Source organism: Lepisosteus oculatus, chromosome 5 (assembly GCF_040954835.1).
Source record: "Lepisosteus oculatus isolate fLepOcu1 chromosome 5, fLepOcu1.hap2, whole genome shotgun sequence".
NCBI classification, from domain to species: Eukaryota; Metazoa; Chordata; class Actinopteri; order Semionotiformes; family Lepisosteidae; genus Lepisosteus; species Lepisosteus oculatus.
The window spans coordinates 26732920-26755471 of NC_090700.1; the positions used below are offsets into that span (position 1 = coordinate 26732920).

The window sequence follows — 22552 nt, forward strand, 5'->3', positions numbered from 1 at the left end:
CTATGCAGCTGACATGCAGCTGTATATTAATACTAAACCTGATTTGTCAACCACCTTGGAAAAAGTACACATCTGTCTGAAGGAGATTAGGATATGGATGAGCCACAATTTTCTCATGTTTAATAGTGCCGAGACAGAACTCATGCTGATTGGAACACCTACCCATATTGCCACCACTAATTACTGAAGTCCCATTATTGATTAAAACGTTATCACCATCTTCAGTTGTCAGCAATTTGGATGTGAAGTTTGATGCTTCTCTCAATTTTTCAGATCATATAAAAAACATTTGTAAGTCCTCATATTTCCATTTGAAAATTATCCCCCAGTTAAGGTCTTCTCTCAATTTTGCAGACACTGAAAAGTTAATTCATGCTTTCATTTAATTTCTAGATTAACACTCTCCTCAAGCACATTAATTAAATTACAGCTTCTACAGAAAAACATTGCCAAGGAACTCACTAGAGCAATTAAATCAGATTACATCATCTCTATTATAGTAAAGCTCCATTGGCTCCACATTCACCAGAGAGTGGATTTTAAAGTTTTGCACCTGGTTTTTATGTCTCTAAAAGGAAATGGTCCTGTCTACCTCACTGACCTTCTTTGTCAAACGTAATTCCCCTCTTTAAGATCAGGTCCCCAGAATCACATTTTGTTTCTTATCAGGAAACTCTATCAGAACGAAAAACACCTTAAATCCAAACCATATGAAATGGCCTCTCTGTGTCCAGCACCACTGAGATGAGGGAGAGAGAGACTGGCAAGGGAGCAGCAAACTTAATTCCTGTATTATTAATAAGCATTGCCGCTACACCTACCTGGCTGAAACGTGATTCTCACGTTTGAATGAGCTGAATATGGGACTGCTGGGGCTCTCTTTAACAATTTTTGACACGTCTGATGAGATCACTGCTATGAAGAAAAAGCTGCAGCTTTCTGTTAATAAAACCAACACAAGTGATGTCTGCTTTCCCAACAAATGGAAAAAGTGTTGTTAATGGTCCTGGGGATAGAAAGTGTGTTAGGGTGGAAGGGAAGCACCAAAGAAATGGAAGTCATCGATGATACAGTAAAATGGAAGTCATCTGATCAGCAGCAAGAAACTCCCCCAGGTGGCGAACTGGCTCACTGTTGAACATCCCAGGTATCCCAATTTTACCTCCTCCCCAAATTTCACAAAGCGACACCTCTGGACGCCTCACAAAACTACTCACATCTCGGCCTTTCTCGACAGCCTGATGAGACCCCTGGTTGAAAGGCTCCCTTCATATATCAAGGACACTAACCATGCCGAACTTTTTAACAATTTCCAGTTTCTGGGTCCAGAATGCTACATTTTCACAATGGATATCACATCTCTCTAAACTGTCATTCCCCACAATGACAGTCTTACAGCACTCAAGCACATGCTTGATACACCCACCCAGACCCTTGTACGTCTTGCAGAATTGGTACTGATACTCAATGCCTTCTCATTCAATAACCTTTTTTACCAGCAGGTTAAATGGGACCCAGCTATATGCTAATACTTTTGTTGGTTGGGTAGAAGAATGCTTCTTCACTTCTTACACTGGCTTTGTCCCTGACCTCTACAAGCGATACATCGATGACTGCATTGGTGTTGCCACATTCTCTAATGACCAGTTAGAGGACTTCATGCATCACTTCACCAACTTCCACCCATCCCTCAAATATAAAGTTAATATATCTTCCACTACTCTTCCGTTTCTAGACATAAACCTATCCATTAACCATCCCCGACTCTCTATTTCAGTCTATTACAAACCCATGGATTCACACAGCTATCTCCTGTATCCTGTACAGCTCATTTCACCCCAAACACACTAAAAACTCTCTTCCTTTTTCACAGTTCCTTCAGCTACGACAACTCAGCAGTGATGACATGGATTTCCAGAACCAAGCACTCAAAATACATTCCTTTTTCATAAACAGAGGATACCCCACCCATATTAGTGACAGGGCCCTCATCCGAACCGAAGTATTTTTCTGATTTCAGATATTGGAAGAGAATACATGCTGTATATTTTTGTCCACTAGATGGCACTGACAGGGACGACTGCCTTCCTGCGAACTCCCATCCGTTCTTGTTTATTTCTTTATTTTTTGTTGTTTTTTGTACTGCTTACTGCACATATTGTTTGCTTGGTGATTAGATATGACCAACAATTACTTATGGATATAAGGTCAAATATTGGCACAGTTAAACTTACACCAATGATTAATGTGACTATCTTGACTGTGGTGTCTCACCTGTACCTGTACTTGGAAGAAGACTGCATCATAGGAAGAGGGGTAAACGGGCAGGTGTTCTGGTAATATTGAGGCAGCGCAGCAATCGTGCCCTGCTCCCGAGTATACTTCTTGCTAATGTTCAGTCACCAAAAAATAAGCTAGATGAACTGAGAGCAAGGCTTTCTTTTCAGTGGGACATCAAAAACTGCAATGTGCTGGCACTAACGAAAACCTGGCTTGACCCATCTGTTCCGGACTCTGGTATCCTTCTGGGAGGAGTTTCTATTCATCCTCAGGACAGAACAACAGATTTGGGTAAGAGCAAAGGTAGTGGGGTATGCTTCATGGTAAACAATTCCTGTTGCACAGATGTAGATCATTTATGTAGACCAGTCGTTCTCAAACTTTTTGGACCAAGTACCACCTCTGATCAAACCAAAGCAACCAAGTACCACATACAAGTCATCTTCTCATAGGAACCCCAGAAATTCTCAATGACCAACAATGACCAACCAGCACACGTGTCACACACTCACATACACATATAATAAATATTATAATAATAAACTTTATTTGATATAGCGCCTTTAAAGGTGGCATCTCAAAGTGCTTTACAGAAAAAAACAGGAACAACAACAAATAAAAATAAACAATAAAAAAGCACCATTTCAGTGAGAGGAGTGAGTCTGTTTAGTCGAGCAAAGCAGATGTGAATTCATTTTTTGAGCCTTGATACAATTCACAACAGAGTCTAACAGATTTTAAATCATCAGGCATTTTCTTGACGGCCAAGCCCTTGCGGCGGATGTTACAATGTGTCCATTAATTTCTGGAGCAACCTCTCTAATCCGTGCAACTACACCGCTGTGTCGGCTTGTCATTACTCTAGCACCGTCTGTACAAACCCCAATGCATTTTATCCAGTCGATGCCATTCTCTTCGATAAATTCATTCAGAAGCTGAAATATGTGCTCTCCTATGGTTCCTGTTGGTAGTGGCTTACAGAACAGAAAGTCCTCATGGGATGTACCCTCAAACTCGTATCTAACCTAAACAGGCAAAATGGCCAAATCGACTACAGACTCATCTAATTGCAGTGAAAAGTATCTGCTCATCTTAATGCGCTCTATCAGCGTACTTTTGATATCATCTGCCATTTCAATAATTCTATGAGTGACCGTGTCTTTCAGAGTGGGCAGCAGATCGAGCCATTTAGCAGCTTTTTCTCCACACATAACACGTCAGCTCTTTTGCAAAAGGTAAATAAGGTTCTTCAAAAATAGTGTGGGGCTTACCTGCTTTAGCAATCCGCAAGCTTGCATATTTCCCCATTTCCATTGGCATTATTCCAAAATCACACACATTCTCCTACCTCCTTATTTGCTGGAGATAGCTTTTTTTAAATAAAATTGGTCACTTACGTTCGTAACACGCATTTCTATAGAGTGGTATAGAATTACATTGTGGCTCTGTGTCCACTCAAGTATTAGCATACACTGTATCGTAGTATGTAGGCTGCATATTAGACACATATTAAAATAGAAAATATGAAAACCCGTCCCGATTTTTCAGCGCACACAACAAAGTTCAAGAGTCATATGGTGTACTACTCCTGGCACGTGTACCACAGTTTGAGAACCACTGATGTAGACTATTTCAACATCATGCTCTACATATCTTGAACATCTGACAATAAAATGTCGACCTTTCTATCTCCCAAGTGAGTTCACATCGGTAGTGGTGTATATTCCGCCATAGGCAAATTTCACAAGGGCACTGGATGAAATACATCGCCTCCTTCACAGACATGAGAATACACATCCTGAGGGGGCATTCATCATAGCGGGTGATTTCAACGGTGCGAACTTGAAGAAAACAGTGCCTAATCTACATCAACACATCAACTGCCTGATATGCGGAACAAACACATTGGACAATGTTTACACTCCCTTCCGGGATGGTTACAAAGCCCTCCCCGGACCTCCTTTCGGCAAATCCGATCATGCCTCCATTCTGCTAATTCCCGTTTACAACCATAAGCTTAAACAGTAAAGGCTAGTGTTAAGAACCATTCAACGTTGGTCGGATGAATCGGATTTTATATTAAGTCACTGTTCTGCTACCATTGACTGGCAGATCTTCCCCGAAGCTGCCAGAAATAATATCAATATGTATGCAGACTATGTAACTGGCTACATCAGTAAATGCATTGAAGACGTGGTTCCCAGGATTACTGTTCGCACATATCCAAATCAGAAACTGTGGGTAAATGGTGAGATACGCGCCAAACTTAAAGCTAGGACAGCTGCTTTCAATTCTAGCAATATGGATGAATACAAAAAATCCATAAACGACCTCAGGAAAGCCGTCAAAATAGCTAAATACAACTATAGAGTTAAATTAGAGTCATATTATCATGGCTGCAACACACGGAACATGTGGAGTGGTATACGCACCATTACAGACTATAAAACGCAAACCAGCTGTATCACCCAACAGTCTGCCTCTCTTCCTGATGAGCTAAATTCATTCTATGCTCGGTTTGAGGTCAGTAACGCAGATCCAGCCAGAAGGACTCCAGAAATCCAAGATGAAAACTCACTGATCATGTCCAGAGCGGATGTGTGTAAAGTTTCTAAAAAGACCAATCCACTCAAGGCTCCTGGCCCTGATGCTATCCCTGGCTGTGTTCTGAAGGCGTGTGCAGACCAGCTGGCACATTTCTTCTCAGACATATTCGATTTTTATCTAGCTAAGTCTATAGTTCCTTCCTGCTTTAAGAAACCACCATTTTCCCTGTCCCTAAGAATCCCAGTCAGTTGCCTGAATGACTACTGCCCCATTGCATTCACATCAGTTATCATGAAGTGCATTACTATGTACATTATTATGTATTATTATGAAACCTTATCTTGTAACTTTAATTTTGTGATTTTTACCCCCCGGTGAGCTTGCAGAAAAGACATTTCATTGCCAGCAACTACTGTTGCACGCTGTATTGTTGTGCATTTGATAAATAAACTTTGATTGATTGACTTGGAATTCAATCTCTACTCTGATTACTTTTTTATTTAAGCAATAATTAAAAGAAGAGTTGCGACTTTATCAAATAATCAAACTTTATTTGTTTTTGTTCACAGAAAACACATTGTATATTTTACCTGAACACAAATATCGGCCAGTTATACAGAAACATTGATAATAAAGATATTGTTACAAATGGGGGGTTATGAAAATGGTGCAATATTTACAGTATATAAAAACAAGGTGTTTCAGAGGCCTAACATCACAATCACTGAGAAAACTACAGACTGCTACTAAATATTGAACTCTTAAATAATGCCTGCAGAGGCCAAATAAGAGATAAGCTGCTTTCTAATTAAATTTAACACAACCAGAAGTTATATTTCTCTCTCTGCAAACCCAGATGACAAAAAATGAATGGGAGTTAATCTTTAAAGATGCACCCACAAACAGGAAAGACTTCTCTAACGAGGTATCTTTTTACCCAGGAAACCCACGTTCCCTACAAATACAGAATAACAAGCAAATCAGGTTTTGTTTAGATGATCATGAAGTAGGGGATATAGGCTGGCACACCCTTCAAGTTTCCAACTCCTCCTGACTCCTCTTTCTGGTGGTCTGACCTTCTTTCTCCTCTTTTTCTCTCTTCTCTGTTTCTCTTCCTTCTGTTGTGTTGATATGATCTTATATGGCGTGTTTCTGGACTGCTCATTGTCAATAATTTATCCACAACTTAATTAACTAAGTAAGCTAAGGTAAACTTTCCAATGTTTTTGATCAGAAGCTCCCCTACGTATCAGGAAAACACCCCCTCCGCATTGAAGCTGGTAATGTTTACACTGCCAGGTGTTTAACACTTTATCTAAACTCTTAGAGACACTTCCTAGTCCCCCAAAGCTGTAACAATATTATGATATGATTGTTGGTTCTAAATAGTAATACCAATTGCAATTGCAGTACATATAATAGTAATTGTATTACTAATACTGCTATTTGTTCACAAGGTTATATAGTACACTTCAAATAAAATTACAGATCTTCTGGGAAACAACATACTGTACAAAACAACATCAAATGCAATTGTGTATAAAGTAATGGACCACATAATTCAGGGAATAATATACATTTTAATAAGTGTATCTTCCAAATGCATCTTTGTGTTTCTGCGTTTTTCCTCAAAAGTGGAAACATCTCTCTTGCTGCATGCATGACCGTCGAGGAAGGCAATAGACTGTATAGTTATCACCTGAATAGGATGTAATTCCTCCCACCAAACTATACAACCTACTACCTCACCTCGCAGAGACACGGAATACCTCCTTCTTAAACCTTGAAAGGCCTGACTCTTGGACATGAAATAGGAGTCACTTTTTAAAAAAGAATTATGAATATTGTTCTTGAACAATTTGTGTATAAATCCTAGCAAAAATGTATTTGAAACAGAAATGTAAAAAGTATACAGTACAGTGTTTTTGATTTAAAAAATCAAAAGTAAAAAAATCCAAACAGACTGAGTTTACAACCTAAAGTTTGTATGCAGTAAAACTTATGGTTGACATGTTTCACAGCTTCATCGGTTGGTACTTCCTCAATGGTAGATGACTTGACTGTCTCCTTAGGAAAGACAGTAGATTGTATAGTTATCTCAGAGGGAGTACAAAAACCCCACAACTATTCAATCTACTACCTCAGCCCCAAGGACAGCATTACATTTGCAGAAACAAGGCTGGCAGTTCACCATATCTAAAGAAAAAGAAAAAAATAGTTGAATTCTGATCCCGCACCTTGTCACTTTGAGGCATTATGCAGTTATGAATAGCACTAAAAAGTCTTGTAGTTTCATACTACAGTATTTTTATTTTTCTGCATATTTTCTTATATTATCTTGAAAAGACATAGATGTTGACCTGTCTCTGTCCCCAAAATAACTAAATGACTGCAGAGCCCATAATGAGGACTAAACCAATAGTTTGTTTCCTTCATAAATGGCAAGAAGCATTGTTTCATTGTTCTACGCAATGGGAATGCACTGTTGTACACATTGATACAGTTAAACTCCTGTCACAAAATACCAAGCTGTAGTTGTAAAGTACAGTATTGTATCTGTATATGAATTTATAGACACTTTGTGTATACAAACTCACACAAATTACATCAAAACAAACACATATATAGCACAGGACAGCATTTTCTGTCATCCGTTCATTCATCTAGAAACTTTACCACTACTTACTAGGATTGAATTAATATTCAGTATATAAGTGAATTAATTGATACATTTAGTTTAAAGATTTTTTTAAATTATAGGTACCATTCACATGTAAGTGCACTTACAATACAAAAACATACAACCTTGTCTTCTTAGAAATATGGACAGAGTTTCAGACAGTGAGGACCATATGCACTTGAGAAAAAAGTAAGATCTTTACTCTTTTGGAATCTATTTAGGTATCTCTCAAACCTGAGTGTAAGTGCAGTGCATCTCACTGATAAATCCCCAAATACAGGGTGGTAAAAGAACAAGTTTAGAATATTCATGTAGGATAAGACAAGTTTAAGTCCTGTAAGCTTGGGCCTGGTTCAAAACCAGAACTAAGGGACAAAAGCTGCAAGTGTTCTAGCTATTGCATTGTTCTAGACTGCAGAAGATCCCTAAAAACATTCAGACCTGAGGAACGAATTAAAACCAAGGAAAAAATATATTTAAGATGACATAACACAGGTACAACATAAGTACAAAAAGATGACAACAAATATTGCATTGTTCACGGTAACGGAATAAAAAAAAACAACAAACCACAGCCACCACAGAAAATACCCTAATTTGTGAAAGCCCACAGCGTAACTCACTGGCATCCAGAAAGGCTGGCATATGATACAGAAAGCTGCATGACTCTTGCCAGGAATTAATGCCCATTTCATCAAAAACTGGGTTGATTCCAACCTGACGACCCTGCGGAAGCTTGTTGTTTAACAGGCAGAAGTAAACAGCTGAATTTAAACATGGCTTCCCCCAGCTGCCTCCCCAAAGCCTGCACAAAGCAGTATTTTCTGCTCTCCGAAAACAAAATGGCTGCACTGCAGCCATTTTATGGTACTTAGGTTCAGCAATCTAAAATGACAACATCTGAGGAGTTATTCTTGTCAACTGGCCCTGATTCCAAATTGATTTTTTGTTGTGTACAGGTGAAAGGAGTATATATTCTGAAATTTGAACATTAAATTAAAAGAATTCCTAGGACCACATTTAATTTAGAGAACTTTAACTACATGAATTAAAAATCACAAAATTGGGATTATACTTTGTTCCACATTTCTACCACTCTGTGGAACTTTACTCAGAAACAAATACAGAAGCATAACTTTTTAAAACATGACCTGCCATTTACTGAGAGAATCTTATAAATTATAAATATATAAATTGGGAATTTGACATATACAGTAATTTACACTTTTTCATTGAGTGGATCATTAGTTTAGGTTTATAAGTCAGAACTACATACTGTACTGTATTTCAGACCCTTCAAAAGATGGTTTTATATTAGACCACTCTACACATGTACTGTTGAGATGTATAAAGTAGCATCTGTTTTTAGCTCCTTTGAAAATCCATGTCTTCATTAAGAAATTTAGTTGCATTTATTCTCACATAAGTGAACAATTCTTAATACATTTGTTTTTATCCAAGGTGATTTACTAGCAATTAACAATTGGATAATATAGCTGCAAAATATGTGTGAAGTAACTTGGGCCAAGAGGACAAAACAGAATGGATGGGTATATCTAACCAGAATGGCAATATTAGGTGAGTATAACTGATTTTAGCAAACATTTGAATATGGACAGTAGTGAAAGTGTAGATTTGTATTTGAAAAATTAGGGAATTTCTTTTTATATATGAATAGTGTTTAATATCTAAACACTTAAATTTTCTACTTTAAATTATTTCAGGAAATGTATTTTATTTTTCAGTTCTTCTCACTTAATTTTTGAAGCAACACATCTTGTAAAGCACAAAACTACAGCATAATAAAAATAAACAGAAATGTTTGACTTAGTACATATTTGTAGTTTTAAAGTTTTATGGGTAGCGATAAAAAAATATAAATAAACCTTTTCTATCACTTACTGCATGAAATCATTTTTAAAATAATAATTGTTTCTTTTGTGTTCTGTCATGAAACAATGATCTGACCAGGTTCAACAGATTACATGCCAATCCAAAGGTTTAAACTGCATCACATATCAGCTCTGAAAAGACACATTATTGCTCTTATACTTACAAATGTTCTTGTGGAATTTCTATACACTTTGCTTTTACTAAAGTTTTTTTTAACCAGTCCACAATGTGCTTTACTGCATTGTTGCATAATTTAGTGAAATGCCATGCTTGTATAGAATCTAGGTCTCTGTATATATAACATTACCCCACTCTTCAAATCTAGTTAAAATAATCTAGTTAAAACACATCTAGAAAAAAAATTCTTAGGTTTTAATTTGTTATACAGTGTTGTGCCACTTCTAAGGACTGTTTAAGTTTGAACATACTATATTTTTATACCAGATGGAGGAACATACTACAAGAGATATTTACAAACCAAAGCTTATGATTTATATGATGCTTATAGTATTTCCAGGAATATTATGGGATATAGGGTTAAAATCGGGACCACTAATGTTAACATAAAGGAGAATGGAATGGTAGAGGAACTGCTTTACATAAATTAGCATGAAAATCAAGGACGCAGAAAGGCATCAGAGTAACTCATTAACATTCAGCATTCCTCTTTGGCCTAATTAGCACAGACACTGATTGAAATGTTTTGGCAAGAAATTAGCCTACATTAGAACAGGTCCATGTTCACTGGAGTGGAATGAAAAGGCAGGAGGGCGGGGGCAGTTAATTGAGATGTTGAATTAATTACTTACTGAATGGTAACAAACATTTGCAAGTGGCAACTGAATAACAAAGAGATAGGTGATGGTAGAAATAGTTTTAACTTTCATTCAAATAATGTGTAAGCAAGAGTGTTCAAATAGTGTAATAAATATTCACATCCAAGTGGTTACACCATTATATTGATTAATTAAATTAATATCTTTTGTATCTTCTGAAACTCCCTTTTAGCTTGAAATAGAAGTTACTAAATGTAGTTATTCATTTTTGAACAATTTGGATTTGCTTTTTGCAAATTCTGGGTACTGTATGCTCCTTCCGCAGTCCAAAGCATTATTTTGGAAATATTGATTAATCAAAGTTGCACAATCAAAATCTTTTACATTTTACTTATTCATTATAGTTTTAACATCCATTTTCATGTACAAATATGATTTTATGTATATTTCTTAACATCTATTTTTTAAAGATTAAATATTAATTGAAATGAATATTTTTCTTGTTTATTTCTTTAAAATACTTAAAACCCACAATCATAACTGCTAAACAATTTTGATTTGCTAAGTAATATTAATTTACCACCCCTTGTATACTTAAAATGGGATAGGGCCTTCTGTTCTTAGTTTGATTAAACTCAAATGTGCAATGTCACAGTATATTTGACAAACAAAACACAAGTAATTGGTTTAGACATACTCATTAAGTTCAATGGAGATAAACAGCAAAACTGTGCTTCAAGCTGAACAAAGAGCAAATAACCTTGATTCTCTATAGGGGCTTCAATGTAGATCTACTTGAAATCACAGTTGTTTAGAATGCAGAAACAAACATTTCCTGATCTCCTGGTAAGTGTCATAGCGTTCTAAACTACAGCATCTTCCATAAAAATTAAATACATAAGAACCTTTTTTAAAGGGAGTATCTTACTGTAAATTGATAAGACTACTGAGAGTGAAAGTATTATGGTTTGAAATATAAGAACCTAGAAAAGAGATAGAACATATCACTGGTATACTGCATTTGCAGCCTGATACTAGATCTCCTGTTACTGGCCCCCACTTTTTTGCTGTTTTACTATTCTCCACAGATATTTTCTGCTTCATTTTTTCCCAAGAAGGTCTAAATGGTGAGAGACCACAACCAGCTGAACTTTTCTCCTATTTCCTTCCCATTTTGGGAGAAACTGAAAGAGTCTGATACTTCAAAATTGGCAAAAATCTGTGATCTGTGGATCAGCAAATACAGGGGGTAAAAATGGTAATGTCAATGGTGACCTCCCTTCTGTGGAAATGACGATAACTTAAATTCTTAGATGGCAAGTATTCAGCAAGTACAGATGCAGCCATTCAAAATGGGTGAGGTATTTCGCGGCATACCCCGGTGGGCGTGTCGCAGTATCACGCGGTATCACGCAGTTGACGTGGTGTCACGTGGTTAACTATCCGGCGTCGCCTTGTAAAACCGCCAGGGGGAGCTTAACCTCTCATGTACAGCATTTGAGCCTTTAATTTTGAACTGTGTATTACAGCATGTTAATCATCAGTCATTAAAATGTTGGTATATTTTATGAAAGCAAGATTGCTCAGTTGGACAAAAGTACACAACCTACCTTTATCAGAAATATTTATGCATCAAAGCCTTTACTGAAGATATTACTAATAGTATTAATAATGGATGACTTTGGACAAGCTGTATACTCAAAGTATAATTTCTTTAGCACATTTGTACAAGCACTTGGAATCTGTCCAAGCCATACTTTGTCAGGCATTTTGTTTTACTTCAACGGGCATAAAAACTCCCTTGCTTTTAACAGGGCGTTTCATAATTTCTAACTACGAAAATGATTTAAAATGCGACACTTATCATTCAACTAGAGCTTAAAATATCACAAGGATCCTCAAGAGCACAGCAAAGAGTGTATTAAAAGACACTTGTATTTATCAACGCTTTCTTTTCCGTATACCAGATTTTATGGAACCACTTCAGAGGGGTGTCAGCCAGTCAGATTCCAGGAATCGGCACTTTAAAGGAAAAATACACACCGGTATTCCATTTCTCCCTAACGATTTTAAGCATCGAAGTATTTAACTAGCATGTGAAATAGCGTGTGAAGAAGTGGTAGTTTTAAGCTTTTCTGCTAATATATGGAATCGCGTATCTAAAGAATTTAATAACGGTACTCGTGTGCTGCGACAGGGCTGTGTAGGGCTGTTTCGCCTGCCTGTTCATGCGAGCTGTCTTGTAGCCTACTGGTCTACGTGTGTAACTACCAACTAGCAGGTTGTGTGTTCGAATCCAGCTGGTGCTGGACTTTTTTTTTTAACAAACATTTCTTCGAAAAAATAGAATAGCGATATTATGGACAATCAATTGACTTTTATATTTCAAAATATCGCAACATGATCGATTCTAAGTCATTTTTGACACCAGTCCCTGCTTCTGCTTCCTGCTTCTATTGTGTGTGTGTGTGCAACAGAGTAAATTTTTATAGAGAAATGGAGGCTGGACAGTATGCGTTACAATATAAACATTTATATTGATTTAAATCGTGTTCTGATTTAAATCGCAAACGCGTGTTTAATTATATGTGTTTTTTAATCATAATCAGGCTAATGCAACATAAATTGATACCGTATCTTTGTCTTCTAAGAATCTTAATAAACTTTCAGCATAGCTTTCTACCCGTCAAGATTGATATTTCTTGAGATTTTTGGATCAAACGTGGAAGGATTAGATTATAATCGTTTTTATTTGTCAAATACATGATTGTATTTCTGAATGTTATGTGACACCTATAGTAGTTCACTGCTTTAAATACATCGAATTAAGAAAGTTATGTGTAGCACTTTAGATCTTTTTTCTGAACCAGGGAAAATCTGATCATGTTTCTCTATAACAATAATAAAAAACTTTATTTTACATATCGCCTTTAAAAGTGGCATCTCAAAGCAATACAGTAGATCGAAAAACAGTTAAAAGGGACCAAATTAAATACCAGACAATCGCAAACGCGTTTTCAATACAATTATTTTATTCATTCAGCAGTTTGTGAGAGGGACATCCAGCAGAGAGAGACACACACACCAGTTTTCATTGACAAAATTGTTTTTTTTTTCAATTCCTCTTGTCTAACAGGAATGTTTTGTTTGTGGACAGATTGTTAGACAAGAGGAAAAGACCGCCTCCTCCTACGAAGCATTAATCGCGTATCTAAGGAAAATTGCAGTATACCTTTGTTCATGCACATCATTATACAGTATCTCATTTTGTATTTCGATAAAAAAAATCGTTTGCCCAGCCACTACTGTTGTTATTGTTTTTATCCTGTAAAACGTTTCCTTTTTCTGCGTTTTCCATTTCCTTTTTCTGATCACTCGCTTTCTGGATACACATCTTACCTGTCCTGTTCTTTGTTTTCCTGGTTTGCTGATTATGCCTGCTGTGGTCCACTCCTACCCTCACACCTAAAGAATACTATTTTAAATTTCTTGGCGCAGTTCATTAACCCTTGTATGTGCTGTCCGCGCCCAAAATGCAATTTAAAAAAAGTCAAAAACCACGCTCAAAATGCAATTTAGAGCTTAATAAGATACACTCCACAAAATTAAAGACAAAATTACAGACGATTAAAATCTGTAATCTTTCCACTTGTACTGTGAGTCATCGGAAAGTTTCTGCTTTGTGTAAGGATGGTGAGAAAGCTGTGCTCAATGTATTTAAGGGACTTAAAAGTAAAAGGAGATGCTTCATATTGCTTGACTAATTTTAAAAACCAAGTTATAAATGCAGACGCTCCCTCGGTGCCGCGCCGGGTGTAAATATCAAAGTATACATTCCCAACAAGAATTGTACCCATCTGTCATGCAAATAAAACACCTTGAATTGAATTGAATTGAGGGAGAGAGGGGGGTAGTGGGACAGAGATACTGTAGACAGACTCAAGGCAAATAAGACACTTATGGGTACGCAGGCATTCACGACAGCAACATACGAAACATTTGCACATACTGTATAGTTAAGTTATTACTTGGTTTTCAAAGTGCAATGAAATACAATATTGTTGTTGCTGCTGTTCTGATTGTTTTTATCCCGTAAAGCGTTTTGAGAAGCCACCTTTAAAGGCGATATATACTGTAAAACCGCTGATTCTTATGGAATGTGTTCCGCAGGAGATTCAAATTTTTATTTATTTATTTTTTAATCGCGTATCTTAGGAAATCTCAGTATAACTTTGTTCATGAACAGAGGCATGTTACATTATCATTTGTTTTTTTAACAAGGCTCGCCAGCTAATGTGAATCAAAACCTGTCTTGCTAGCTTTTAAAGTCATGCATGTGTAAACTGTACTAGAGGGCATGCAAGTTACCCTGCCCCTTTCAGCTGAAGAGGAGTCCCTCTGCTGCAACACACAGCAGACAGAACGGGAGACTATTGCCTTTCATATCTGACACCAGTGAAGTAAAAGGGGTGCCTAAAGGGGTGATTTCAGACCACATTTTAGTTACTTTATTTTGTTTACTTTTAACATTTCTGTAATTTACAGTAGATGTCACAATAGAAGCCCTAAGCCTATTATACTCAGTCTAGCCTTGGATCCTCTGAGTCCCATGACTCAGTCTTGTCTGCTTTCCTAGAATAAAACCAGTTAAGTCTTGTGTACTATGCAATTTATATTTTCCGATTCCATGCATTCCCTTAATGTTTAGAGTTTACTATATTCTTCAGACTCAAACACATAAGTACTAATAGCTCTGTCCGTTTAGGAGACTCTTTGCAGTACTGTGTCCCACTACCCCCATGAATTATTTAGGTTGGGTCTAATATTTTCCAGTAATATACAGAATGGCATACAAAATGCTGTCAGGCAGGTAACAGAAAAGAGAAAAATATAAATATTTCCATTTTACAGATGTTCACACATTTATAACATTTCGGCTCAATAAAAAGCTAACCCAATAATTAAATGTGATAAAGTATAGTTTGGATGTTTATACATTCATGTTAATCGTATTCTTGATTTATTTCAATAAGTGTTCATGTTTCATTTGCTAACTTAGAGGATATTGTGCAATGAAGAATAAAATAGCTGCATGACAAGTGACTTCCTTCTCTCAGTGGAAACTAAAAGGTAGCCTGATAAATTATAAGACAGTAAGAAAGGTTCCAATCAGGAGGAGACAATTCTTTCCATTTTTTTGTTTGATTGCTGGTAGCAAACTGATCTGAGGAACTACTCCTGCTCTTTCTCTTTTTATCATACAGTAAATTTTATTTTCTTGCTTTCTGAAACACAATATAACAAAAAATAACCTCACCAACTCAAAGAAAAAATCCTTGCTCCCCCCCCTCCCCTTGGCAGTACTTCCTCCCATGCTTTTAACTGAGGACATCTAAAATACTGTCAAACAGCTACAATGGTATCTCTGTACAAGGCTTTGACTGTGTCAATCACAGCACCTACCGTTCCCTTACCAGCAACAACATGGATTCTAACACTCAGACATTAAAAAAGTCAGGCCAAGAGAGAAAATACCGAGCTTTACAACATGCGGTACCAGTAACATTTTACCCACAGTAGACTCACCAACCAGATGTGTTTCAGTTTCTGTGATAAGCCTAGATTAAGCATATCCTCTCCTCTAGTAGGAGCACCAAGTGTAAACATGTAATGTCCCTATTAAAAATAATGGCAAAACAGAAGTTCACTCTTTCTAGAACATACCTTCCTATGGACACTCCAAAATGTATAAAATAGTGTCCACAGCATCTCATAATAGAGGCAAATGGGGAACTACAAACTCATTTCATACAATGCCATCCATGAGGGGTTAAATACACCCTGAGAGAAATTAATTTCTGGATAATTCAACGGCTATGATTAAACACGCGTTTGCGATTTAAATCAGAACACGATTTAAATCAATATAAATGTTTATATTGTAACGCATACTGTCCAGCCTCCATTTCTCTATAAAAATTTACTCTGTTGCACACACACACACAATAGAAGCAGGAACCGCTGCCTGAAGGGAAGAAGGTGACTATTCATTGTTATCAAAAATGACTTAGAATCGATCATGTTGCGATATTTTGAAATATAAAAGTCAATTGATTGTCCATAATATCGCTTACCTATTTTTTCGAAGAAATGTTTGTTAAAAGAAAAGTCCAGCACCAGCTGGATTTGAACACACAACCTGCTAGTTGGTAGTCACGCACCTAGACCAGTAGGCTACAAGACATCTCGCATGAACAGGCAGGCGAATCAGCCCTACACAGCCCTGTCGCAGCACACGAATATAATCATACGGTTATTAAATTCTTTAGATACGCGATTCCATATTATATTCCCTTTTAATCAAATTCTAAAAGTATGCTTGTTGACTCCGGTATTACTTTAGTTAAAGACTTCGAAGCTTAAAATGTTTAGGGAGAAATGAAATACTGGTGTGTATTTTTTTCTTTAAAGTACCGAGACCAGCCATATACTGTATGTTTATGTTCCAAAATTAATATCGTTTATGGCCTTCACACACGTTACAGTATGCTCCTATTCTTTTTATGCTCAGCTACTAAGATTTCCCTTCAGTTGTAAAATTCAATATCTACAACGGGCACAGTAAAGACGTTTACAGTAAGTCTTTCTACGACAGACCAACGGACCACGAGTGCCCCCTGTCGGTCAACCAATCACGCACCGCGTCATAATGCATCATGATACGCGATACCGCAGCCAATTACCTGCGGTACGTGTCTGTACCGCTCACTTTGAATGGCTGCATCTGTAGTTTTTAAATCGGGCTGTGTCTCTGTTTCTCAAAGTAAATGAATATATAATATATATATATAATATATATATAATAAATTATTCTTTAGTGGCTCCAAATTCAGAGAAGATATGGATACTCTTCTGCAGGAAAGAACAAGTTATAGGTGCTTATTTCCAAGTTTCTCTGGCATACAGAAGAAAGGAAAAGTTCAGTCTGTTGGGGGATTGTTGTTGCATTTTTACATGGATTACAGTCTAGTGACAGAGATGGGCTTTTCCAGAAATTAGGATATTGTTGAGGCAGGGCAGTCCTTTCTCACATACCCTGCTGTGCTTAGGGTCCTTCATGCAGGCAGAAAATGCTTTTAACATTGGCAGGAGACAGATGAGATTGCTAATTTGGAAGGGATTGCTCCCACTCACTTGAATGAAGTAAAGAATTTTTTTTTTTTTCATGAGGCTCACATATATGTCAATAATTGACATTTGGTTGTGTGGGGGATGTCAGCTTAAATATTCATTGGTTGCAGCAATTATTGAGAACTGAAATTCTATTGAATTTAATGTATATCTACTTTTTTCACTGGCACCTACCCCATACCTTGTTACCGTTAAGTAGTAATTTATATATTTTTTATTTTATTTTTCTAATTGTTGTCAATTAAGTAGTTTATATGAGAAATTCAGAAGGAAGTCTAGATCCTAACTCACACAATTCTGCACACCTGTGCATTTAAGTCTCACATCTGGGACTTCCCATAGTGCATCTCACTCATACTTCTCCCTTCTCCCACCTTCCATCTACACCACAGCAACTGCTTGGCTCAATCCACAAATCACTCACAGGGGAGGCCTGGGCTGACTTGTCCTTCTGGTTAAGCTGACAATCCTTCACTCAAGTGAGTTCTGCCAAATACACGTTGAATATTTTGTCTCTCATTCACGTGTATTAGCACCTAGCTGAAGAATTTACTTGAACTGTATATATGCAATGTATTTGTTATTTTTCTTATGGAGATGGGGCAATTATTCATACTTGTTAACTGGATTCTGTGTTTGGGAGTCAATTCGGACTAGAGTGGGGATCATCCGATCTCGTTTTGGAGATACTCCAAAGTCTGCTTGATTTGCTGTAATTACTGTATGTAGTTTGGAAAATTAATTTGATCATGGAAAATGTGCAAGGTTTCTACAGTCTCTTCAGTTGCTTAGTCTTTCTTCTGTAGAGTCAGATGCCTTTGTCCCCATCTGAACTACAAGATGCAGTGCAGGACATGTCAAATTGATGATATCCCTGTTGGATTGAATCTGATCTTTTGGTCTCAATTAGAGCTCTCTCATCTTTTACTTGACATAATATTGTGACACCATATACAGATGCAGCCATTCAAAACAAGTGGGTTATGCTGCAGTAGAACGCGGTGGGCGTGTTGCAGTAAACCACGCTGTACCGTATGCAAATTAGATTATGTTAATAGTATCTGGAATCACCTTGTAAAACTGGCAGGTGGAGCTCATAAAGCTTAACCTCTCCTGTACAGCATTTGAGCTGTCACCAGAAAACATCCAGTTTCGAATCCTGATCACTGCTGAGGGACAATCTTTATTCAATTAGGATTCTTTAGACTTTTAAATTTAAACTGTGTATTACAGCATGTTAATCCTTATACATTAAAAAGCTGGTATATTTTACGAAAGCAAGAATGCTCAGTTGGACAAAAGTACACAGCCTACCACCTTTATCATAAATATTTTAATTATGCAGAAATATTTTATGCATCAAAGTCTTAATCAAAGATATTACTAATAGTATTAATAATGAATGACCTTGGACAGGCTGTAAACTCAAAGTATTACCCTGGTCCACATTCTTTGTAACCATCTTTGTAAATTAAAATACTTTCTTTTTCATTGACAAAAAGTAACACCACAGCATTTCGTTGATCCGATCACGCATTTGTTTCCAATCATAAAACGTATGCCTTTCACATACTCATAAATGATTTTAATTTAGGAACATAAAAATATTACTGTATGTAAACTACTGTATATGGCTGGTCTTGGTAGTTTAAAGAAAAAATACACACCAGTATTCCATTTCTCCCTAAACATTTTAAGCATCTTATACATGTGGTTATTTCGGAAACATTTTTACGTGATCTTTCTGACCATTTATCACTGTACCTTTATATACTTTGTGGAAATTGATCATTTTAACCTTCTCTGCAAATACGGTCTTTATCGGATTAAACAAAAGCATACTTTTAGAATTGGATAAATAGGGAATATCATATGGATTTGCGTATTTAAATAAATTAATAACTTTGAATGGCTGCATCTGTAGGTCGGCAATCACTTAAGGGTATGATCCAGGTGGGTCCACGTGGACTTACATGCTTGTTGGGGAACTTTTTCACTATGTTTTCCCCTTCTCCTGCAAGAGTAGTGTATAACAGTGCCCCCTCACTGGGGGTACCTAGGGCATGAAGCATAATTTTTCTATTATTCCCTTACTCCCTTCTAACCTAATTTTCATACTATGCCCTTTGTTTATGATATCCCAGTTGTTATCACATAATTTCTCATTCACATACAGTATACAGTATGTCTTTGTCCTTCCACAACCTCCTCCAAGGTCAGCTTAAGGTTCACATTGCTAATCACTCACAGTAATCTGAGCTCAGCAAACCTCACACCTCTGCTTCGTTACACTCCCATGCCAGTCCCTTTTTTACACAAAATCATAATTTTAGACACCATTTGGTTAACACGGATTGTTTTTTTTTTCATCTAATCAAACACTTCTAGCATCCTTCCCTGATGGTAATAGATGTGATTTATGTGCTCAGTGTAAAAGCACAGTGAAATGTGATTCCTTTACACATCCTCATACAGGTAAAAAAATCATGTAAATGTTTATCTTACATACTAAACAGGGTTCTGTTTATATAATTATATGTCCATAAGGAAAGACATATTATATTAGTAAAATTAAAAGGTCAACTTCTCTGTGCTACAGTATATAGTTTCTATCTAACAGTCTCTCATTCTGTTGAAGTGAATTATGCAATTTCCTCTCCAAGATGTGTTGGTATTGTGAAACTCCACTTATCTAGAGGAGGACATGATATTTCTGTTCTTTTAAAGAGAAAACACTTTGGATTTTCCATTTGACTATGCAGATACCGAGTGGTATAATTTTAATAAAGTTTCCTTCCTGTTGATTGTTAACAACAATGCTTATGTACTTATAGACATACTTACTCAACTTTTGAGTTTATATAAAACATTATAAAGCAAACAAAGGTTGTACACAGTTTAAAAAAGACTAATAGAATTTGGTAATGATTGTTTTTAGTCATTAATGGTTGTTGTATCTGTTAAGGTTTGAGAACATCTTAGCTGATTTGTATAGATGTTAAAACTAATGTTTTAATGTCTGTATTCTCAAATGGTTAGCTTCTAGCTTATTATCATTAGCTAATATCAACTAATAATAAAACATTAATCAAAGATCTTGGTTGAGTGAAGTTTGTAATTTCTGACAAAAGCTTTAGTGAAAGCAAAGTTTAAGAAATTATTAAACTTACCTTTATTGAACTTAATTATTATATTTAAGAAATTAAGAAGTAAGGAGTGTGTTTGTTGATTGTGTATTCTTTTCTAATAACGTATTTACCCAATTTAAGAAAGTATTGAAATATTATCACTTATTTGCTTACAAGATGATACACCTCCTTACAATCTTAACATAAAAGTCAATTTGACAGCAATTTAGTTATATTTACAGCCTTAACTGAAACTCCTAAGATGAAATCTTAAAGAGATTAAATAAATTACTGTTTATCTCCTATACAAGCCAAATCTGCAGACTTTATAAATGGCCTCAGTAAATAGCATCTTCTAATTTGTCTCCACCTTATAGCATGTCTGGAAAACAGGAAATGTTTTTCTGAACAGATTTCCTTTTCCTTTTTTGCTGAAAAAAGCCGACAGTCCTTAATTTCTTTAATGATGGCTGTGTGCATTTGGTGTGTGGCCATTAATTGGTCAACTTTGTTTATCTTAGGAATTTAGTTAAAATGAGAACTGTTTGAATAAAACATTTAAAATAAAATTTGAAAAGTGAACTAATTTAGTTTAGTGCAGTTGATATCAGCCTATACTCTATCCATGACGAATTAACAGTAACTGTGATATCCTGGATATGCAATCCTGGTCAGTATCCTCCCACTTTCTCCTTAGAACAGTACACTCTTTTTTATGACCCTCCTCGACTATTAATAGATTATTAACTACACAAGTATTTATGTTAACTACACAAAAAAGTGTTTATTATTTCTGATGTCTATCAATCAGTTGTTTTGAGAAGAAAATTTTACATAAGAACATATGAAAGACTGTATATGAGAGGAGACTACTGGGCTCATCCTGCAATCAGTAGTTTTGTAGTTAAGTAAATGTAAAATTTTATCTAGCTTTATTTTAAAAGTTAAACTTAAAATACCTTCACACTTTGCTTTTCTTTGTAGACGCAAAGGAGAAAGAATAAAACACAAAAAATGAAGAAAAAAAAACACCCACACACCAAAAAATGCAAAACTCACAATTTAATAGGAGATACCAAGAAATGCTGACATTTAGGTATAAAAAGGGTTTCAGCTATTTAATATTACTGGTTATTATGCTCATAATTAGCTAATCAGTGTTTGAGAATATAACATGATCACACTTCCAGCTAATCAAGCCACACATCATATAGTCCAATAAACTACAAATGTAAAATAAACAAAGTATATTTTACAGTATAAAAAATCAAATTTGCATGTATAGTCAGAATAATGAATAGTATAAAAATATGCAAAACATTGAATTTAAAGTATAGTCCATAAATCCCGTTCTTCTTTTAAAATCTGAGGTTTCAGAGCTTGAAGATAACGTTTGCAAGTTTATCTGTAATGGAGGATCATCATTACTAATCAAAAAGGGATCATGTCCCATAAATTGTAGAAATAGTGTGATGAAATGAACAGAATTTGGATAGTCTCTATCGTTTCTATAAATCAGACTTGTGTTCACTATTCATTTTTCACTACTTTTTCACTAGTCGAATAATAAAAAAAAATTCCCGTCAGTTGTTCCTCTTCACTAGTTTTCACTTTTATTACTGTACATTAAGTACGATACCCACAACTGTAATTCCCATTTGGTATGGGATTTAATGTTCATTGTTTACTATTACGACTGCATGGTTGACTGATCACAAAAAGTACGACAATATCTAAAAACCATAAGAGGTGGGTCCTTAAAATTTGTTACCAAGGCAGGTTCAGACAATCCAATAATCCAATAATAAGTTTTGGTCATTTTGTTTTTAAAATATAATTTTGATGTATTTGATTGTAACAGACACAGGCCAATTGGGTGAGCTCATTGCAGGTCTGTCTGTACATGACCTATAAAACTCTCCCACAGCTCATCCCACAGAGTTAATTTATTTTTCCTTTTTCAGTCACACCATCACTTTCATCACTTCTTCACAACACCTTTACAGTTTTCAATATTCACTAGTTTTCCAACATACTAAATCACAACACTATCACCA

The 22552-nt window shown here is 36.0% G+C and overlaps 1 long non-coding RNA gene across 2 annotated transcripts in view; it reads right to left on the bottom strand.

Moving 5' to 3' along the window:
• Positions 1 to 5357: 5357 nt before the first annotated feature.
• The window catches only part of LOC107076770 (uncharacterized), a 43555-nt gene continuing 26360 nt past the window's right edge, over positions 5358 to 22552 (bottom strand). For both annotated transcript variants that reach the window (XR_011189643.1, XR_011189642.1), the window contains one exon: positions 5358 to 7023. This is a non-coding gene — a long non-coding RNA (uncharacterized lncRNA). The remainder of the gene's footprint in view (positions 7024 to 22552) is intronic.